Raw genomic sequence first — 7325 nt, forward strand, 5'->3', positions numbered from 1 at the left:
TTTCTTTAGAGACTAGCACAGTCTCATCAGATCGGGGTCCACAGGCTGACGACTCTGCTGGGGAGTTCTTGAAACATTGCCTAACTCTATAAAAATGCCATTTTTACTAACTTTGGAGAAATTTGAGCTAAAATAATTTTAAATGGGAATTATATTGTTAGAATCCAGCGGCACCAGATAGGTGCATAATTAAAACAAGGGATTCACACACTGCACATCATATGTTATCATATTGTTTATTCTTTACTTTTTTCATTATTTTTCATTATTCTTGGCTCTACGAAAATAGATACAGTGTGTGCCAGACTGGGGTGTCACTACCCTGACGGGACTGCTGGATCTATTTTCAAGCTATGCGCCGGTGCTGCAGTCGTAGACATTGGGCGTACTTTTGTCTACAACAGCAGATGAGCAATGAAGCATACTATGTATAACATGGGGCCTATTTGTATTATACATGTCAAGTATGGTTCATACGCATAGTACCCGATAGATTGAGTTCGGAGCCCTACTTTGTTTTATATATTATGTATATACTTACTGACTTAGTGAAATCCAACTAGGAAGTATACGCGTTTATATAAGTATATTGCATTCATATAAGCGTCGAACATGTGTTGCTTACACATGTAAAGCTTAGAGTTAGGAGCTTTGTCCCATTTGTAGACTAGGGTAGCTCATTTTATATGGCTACAACACGGTCCTAGCACACTCATCAGTCAGTCTTGAGTCGAGACTTCCTTGACTCAACTAGATTAGAATTAGGGCTGGTGCCCCTGGTTAGGAATTGTATGTATGTGTATATACCTATATATACTAAATTATATATATATTAGGGTCCTCCTCTTAGTTAGAGTTCCTTATTCAATTCAATCGGTTATATCCATTCCGTATTCAGATCTAGATCTAGTCAGTGGTTTTTTATTGCCATTACCTTGGCCATGTTTAGTCTTTGATCTGTTGATTATAGGATTTGACCCGTTGTTGTATGTTCTCACCTATGGTCAGTCCTTCATTTACCCTTCTCTGGTAACCATATTTCGAGCTTATCTTACCACCATTATTCATATACCTTTGGTTGAACTATGAGGATCCCATGTATAGCCGTTATGCTGCCGGATTTTATCCAGAATATTTTTTGAGCATGACCGCTATTTCTTAGAGTTAAGAGAATCATGAGTTTACCTTATCTTGACTTTCTTGTCTAGCGCCGTTATGCTGCCGGATTTTATCCAGAATATTTTTTAGCATGACCGCTATTTCTTAGAGTTAGTTAAACCATGAGTTTACCTTACCTTGACTTTCTTGTTTAGCCGTTATGCTGCCGAATTTTTCGCAACACATTTTGAGCATGACTGCTACTCTTTAGAGTCAGTTTACTTAGTCTGGACCTTGACCTCCTCGTATAGCCGTTGTGCTGCTGGATTTTATCCAAAACATGTTGAGCATGACTGCTATCCGTTGAAGTCAGTTTACCTTGTCTTGATTCCCATGTATAGCTTTGATTAACTTGGAACCCACTTTTAGTGACAACTTCTGATTTGATCAGTTCTATTTGTATACTTTTAGTTCACAAGGATAGTGGCCTGTACATATCGTTCTCGTGATCACAATTTATTTGTTACCCTGTGATTATGTATCCACTTTTTTTGTTGTATCATAAATTCATCTTTTGTATACATTGCTCAGTAGGATTAGATCCTTACCTGTCTACCTGTTATGTCTTAGATCTGGTTGATGGCTTATCCGTTGTCTTTATGACCATGGTCTATCATTTTGATCCTCTTGATCACACAGTTGATGATATTCATCGCCAGATTTAGATCCGATTTGCGACCTAATTTTGTCATTTTATGGCCGTGGTCTATTGTCTGATCTCTTGATTATCTCTCATCTTTGATGAGAAATTCAATATCCCAGATTGTATCCTCCCCGTATAATTAATTGTCAAGTTTATTCTTATTATTTACTTAAAGGTTATCTTCCTTCCCTTATCATCTTGTTCTATCTAACTGTCAGGTCTGATAATGGCGAACAATTTGTTACACAAGTGGATAGCCGAGATTATTAAATCTTTTCCCCTGAGGTGTGAAGAAAGGAGTGTGGCTGAGCGTTTCATCGGTTCATTTACTCATCTGAATAGTTGCGATATAAATTGTAAGTTTCTTCAAGCAGCTACTGGATGTTGGGATCCTGTTTTCCATGTCTTTCGATTTGGGTCTTTTCAACTTTGTCCTATATTTGAAGATTGGTGTGTCCTGTTAGAGCTTCCTCCAGAGGGACTTTGGATCCGACCTTCAAGCGTAGACTCCCCTCATGATCTTTTTTGCAAACTTTTTAAAAATAAGATCGTGAAAACTCTGCCATGCTTAACTGAGAAAAACGTGCAATTCCAAGCCCTCATTGAACTGTTTTCTAAAAACGTCGATCCTACTGACTCTCGTTTTCAGGAATGTCGACGTAATGCCTTAGTCTTTGCTGTCTTTGCACGTCATGTCCTTCGTAGAGACTCTAGTGCTGCTCCTTTCACCTTGTTGACAATAGTAGATTAGATAAATGAGGGGAGAAATCCTGTCCCTACAATGCTAGCCGAAACCTTTTATGGCTTAGACTTTATTGCTAGTAAAAAGGTGCAGGATAACTTTTTTGGATGTGATAAGCTGTTATATGTGTGGCTATGTGAGAAACTCACTATCCTTCAGCCACAAAACCGCATTGAGTACACCCTTAAGAGTTTTCATTCCTAGAAGACAAAGATTAAGCAACCTCAGCTTAATGAATGGCAACATTAGTTGCAGAATGTAGGAGAAAACCAATTTCGTTGGGTGAGTCAATTCTGCCCACAAATTATCACCCGTACTTGCACATACTCATTTGTTTATCTTATGGGCTTAGAAAAATTATCTTTCTATGCACCTTTGTGTTTTCCTTGTCAGATTACTGGAATCTTGTGTCCTCCTAAGGTTATCACACCACCTAGTTGTGAAGGCCTTACTCCTGATCTCATTGCATCCATTATAGCTGCTTGGAGAGACAAAATCACGGAGAGGAGATCTGCTTTCATGTCTAAGCTTCGAAAGGGGGGAATATTTGGAGAGCCTGCAAACCGAAGAGCTCGAATTGGTGAACCATGAAGATCTTCGGCTCGAGATTGTCATTTCTTTTATTGTCTTCATTTGTTTTACTTGAATATAATCAGAGTCAGAGATTGTAAATCTGATTTCATTATAGATGAAAATTTAAAGAAAGAAATTTTATTTGATACATGTTATAGACAGTCAGTGATTCATAGTTTCATCATTTACATGTAACCAATCGCTGGCGTTGTAACCTGTCAATATAGTCAATATAAAGGATGTTTGTTCTCTTTTCTCTCTATTGGTGCAAACTACCTTATTTCATTTCTCAATCATTTAATCTAGTTTGTTAACTTTCAATCAGGATTCTGAAAGATAGCAACCATCGCTCCGGAAAAGGACTCCCAAGCTAAGCCCACCTGGTATAGACCTACCTCAGTGTCTAGACTTGTTCGCTATTTTGATTCTCCTATGTCATCAATAATACATTTACCATCTTCACCAGAGTCGTCAGGTTCTTTTGAAGTAAACCAGATGGCTGACCCAACTGACCTTCTGTTGAGTATGCAAGAAATGATGAAGAATCTCACTCGGGACATGGCCGGAATGAAAGAGGATGTGGCAAACATGAAGACCCAAATAAGTCATAAGGCTTGTGCGTCTAGAAGTCCCATACTTCCACCTCCTCGTGCTACATCTCCGGAATTGCATAGGCCTGTTATCCCGCCTTTTGAAGTCGATCTAGATGATGAGCAGTACGCTGCAGAGTATTGTGTTCCAAGGGGGGTTGATAGGGAAAAAGAGAAGTTTGAAAATTTTAAAAAAGAAATGTCTGAGAAATTTAGCAAAATGGCTCATGAAATGGAGTAGATGAAGGTGCAGGGGCCAAAGAAATTTGATGTCTCTGAGTTGATAATGTCTTTGACAATCTCTTTGCCTCCAAATTTTAAAGCTCCTGATTATGATAAATATGACGGAACCGGGTGTCCGCGTAATCATATGAGATGGTTTATCTTTTTATCCCAGCAATATGGTCTGAGCCATGAGCAGATGGCCCAGTTGTTCCCAATCTCTCTGACAGAAATTGAGAAGAAGTGGTTCTTGAGGCTGAAGCCGGAAGAGGTAAGAACCCTGGAAGACATTTATGAGAAACTGATAGAGCAGTTCTCGATGGAGGAAGGTATTGAGGTCACAAAAAGGGACCTGAAACAGCCGAAGCAAGGTTCTCAGGAGACCTTTACTTACTTTATCAGGCGCTGGAGACGCAAATCTGCCCAGCTAAGCCAGAGAATGTCTGAATCGGAGCAGATAAAGTTAGTTCTAAAGAGTTTGTCTCCTCAGTATTTTCATTTTTTAGCACCTCAGCATTATCCAAGCTTTGACCACTTGATCAAGATGGGTACTCAGACGGAAGACGCCATAGCAAAAGGTCTGCGAGCAGAAGTTTTGTCTGAAATTCATGAGGGTAAAACGCCTGCAATCCAGCCGAAAGAGGTTCACGCTGTCAGTTACACCAGGCCTGTGGCTAGGGTTACTGCAGAAGCTGCAAGGGCATCTAGGAGAGGTACCTTTGACAGAAAGTTTGATCCCCTTCCGTATCCTATAACGATGATACTCAAGAGGCTTATGAAAGATAGGAAGATCCGGCTCCCGGATATCAAACCTCCACCCAATCCCTTACCAACATTCTGGAAGATGGATCAATACTGTGAATATCACAGAGGTCCAGGGCATTTAACCGAAAACTGTTTGGCCTTGAAACATGCAATCCAGAATATGATTGACAAGGACGAACTGGCAGTTGAGAGACCAAACGTCACTCAGAACCCTCTTCCTAACCATCATGCTATGCCTCCTCCTACCACAAATGCCATCTTTACTGATGAACCTCTGCTTGATCCATTAACTCTCATTTGTGCCATAACCACAGAAAACCCATGTAATGAAGTTTGATGAAGAAGAGCTTGAAGTAGTAAAAAAGGAGCCTTATGTAATCTCATTTGACGACGATGAATTGGCTGAATCGTCTTCATCTCAGTCTTGTGTATTTCAGACTGATAATGCAGAAAGAGCAAGGAAAACTCCGTATGTCCTAAGAGCTGAGGACTTTGAAGAAAAAGACGGTAGAGAGCCGTATGTTGTCCGCATGGAAGAGGACGAGCTACTATTGTTAGATGACCATTGTGACGAGATGCGTCACATGACCCGCGGCGGACGTGTATTCAAACCTCCGGAATTGTGTGTAGAAAATCCTGCAGAAGTTGCGAGAAATACAGAAAATCTGAGGCAGAATAAGGTCAGTGTAGATGAAGAAGAGGAGAACTTACTGAAACAGCTGAAAAAGACTCAGGCTAACATCTCTGTGTGGGGTTTACTCATGGCTTCATCCAAGCACAGGAAGTTAGTCCTTCGAGAGCTAAACTCAGCACAAGTTTCTGTTGACACTACTCCTGATGAGTTGGTGAGCTTGGTCGCCATGACAAAAGTGTCTAAGACTCTATCTTTCACTGATGATGATCTGCCTTCTGAGGGTCGAGACCACACAAAATCCTTGAAAATCACAGTAGTTTGTAACAAGAAGAGGGTACCAGAGGTGTTGGTTGACAACGACTCTGCTTTGAATGTCTGCCCGCTGAGTACTGCGACAATCCTTGGATTTGGTCCTGCAGACTTCATCCCATCTGAACAGGGTATTCTGGCGTACGATGGCACTCGCAGAGATGTAATCGGAACTCTAGTAACTGAAATACAGATCGGAGGAGAAGATTTCGAAATAGAGTTCCAGGTTTTAGACATCAAAGCTTCATTTCTGTTGTTACTTGGTCGCCCATGGTTGCACAAATTCGGGGTTGTTCCATCCTCTCTTCATCAAAAACCGAAGTTTCTTCAAAAGAATAGAGTGATAACTGTAAAGGGAGATCCAGACCTGGAAATAGGACTGATTACTCAGGACCTGACTGTGGAGAAGGCTGAGGGTATTAGTTTGACTGGATTTTCACTAGAGGTGACTGCCATCACCTTTGAGGAAGCTACGAATGAGGAAATTTGTTTCCTGACTAGTACAAACTCGAATGTTATAAAGATAATTCGCCGACAGGGGTACATACCAGGTGCCGGTCTGGGAAAATATCATCAGGGTTTGACTGAATTTCCTGAGTTTAAAGCACTCAATGGTCTATTTGGGCTGGGGTACAAACCCACAAAGAAAGAAGTTAAAGAAATGAAACAACTGATGATGAAATGGGCAGAATGTCGCCGCAGGGGGTTAGAATTACCGATGGCGCCGATTAATTTGACAATGAACGGCCGGTTCCGAAAAGAGGGTATAGATTTCCCTTTCTGTGGCTTTGCCGAGACTTGGCTGGATGAGAGTACAGGACAGAGGTTGCCAGGCTTTGAAATTTTCTTTGATCTGGAATTAGAAGATAAGCAGACAGGTGTGTAGATCACAAAGCTGAGTCAGAAGCTGATTGGGCAGAACATGTAGAGCCAAGCCTTCTGAGTTCACTATTTCTTGAAGATTCACAGACTATTGCCGTGATTGATCGGAGGGCCTTGATTCTGAACCCTACTCACTTAATCACCTTGGCAGAGGAACCGTTGACTAACTGGACCTCTCAGGTCATACCTCAGGTTACTTTTCAGTACAGTCATGTCCCTTCAAAAGAGTCGGTCGTTCGGAAGTATGTGTCAGTCTCTGAGTCTGATCCGGAGTCTGTTTCTTCTAACGATTCTTGTGATGCAGGTACTATAAAGGTCGAGTTTCCTGAGGTCGATGGTGATTCCCCTTCTTCCAGCGGGATCGAGTCAGATGTTGTTTCCATCGTTGATTCATATATTATTTCAGTGCATAGTCCAGGGTCAGTTGACGTTAATGTCAACATATCTGTTGAGTCTGTAAATGTGTCTCAAGAGTATACTGTAAAGCCCGATGTGGGTAATTCATCATTTGATGTACTTGATTCAACATTTAATGAAATAAGTGATTCTTTTTCAGTGTACATTCCTATCTCCACTTTTGTTTCTAGTGTTTCTGCTTCAGAATCTAATAATTTTAATAATAACAATAAAGACTCCCCCTCTGATGAGGATGCCGACGACACTCCCCCTGAAATCAGACACATGATTCAACAGGAGGAGAGTCGCCGAGCAAAACCACTCGAAGAGGAAATTGACACTGTGAATATAGGTGACGAAACCTTGATTCGGGAGATTCAAATTGGCAAAATTTTATCTCCTGAAGAGCGC

At 41.0% G+C, this 7325-nt stretch overlaps 1 long non-coding RNA gene across 1 annotated transcript; it reads left to right on the forward strand.

Annotated features, from left to right (window-relative positions):
* Window positions 1-299: 299 nt before the first annotated feature.
* Window positions 300-3374, forward strand: LOC143890888 (uncharacterized). The gene is made up of 2 exons (XR_013255271.1): window positions 300-2825; window positions 2937-3374. It is a non-coding gene; the product is annotated as an uncharacterized LOC143890888 (long non-coding RNA).
* The last annotated feature ends 3951 nt before the right edge of the window (window positions 3375-7325 follow it).

Source organism: Tasmannia lanceolata, unplaced genomic scaffold, assembly GCF_043159265.1.
Source record: "Tasmannia lanceolata isolate RefF3 unplaced genomic scaffold, GAP_Taslan_0.1 ptg000013l, whole genome shotgun sequence".
NCBI lineage: Eukaryota > Viridiplantae > Streptophyta > Magnoliopsida > Canellales > Winteraceae > Tasmannia > Tasmannia lanceolata.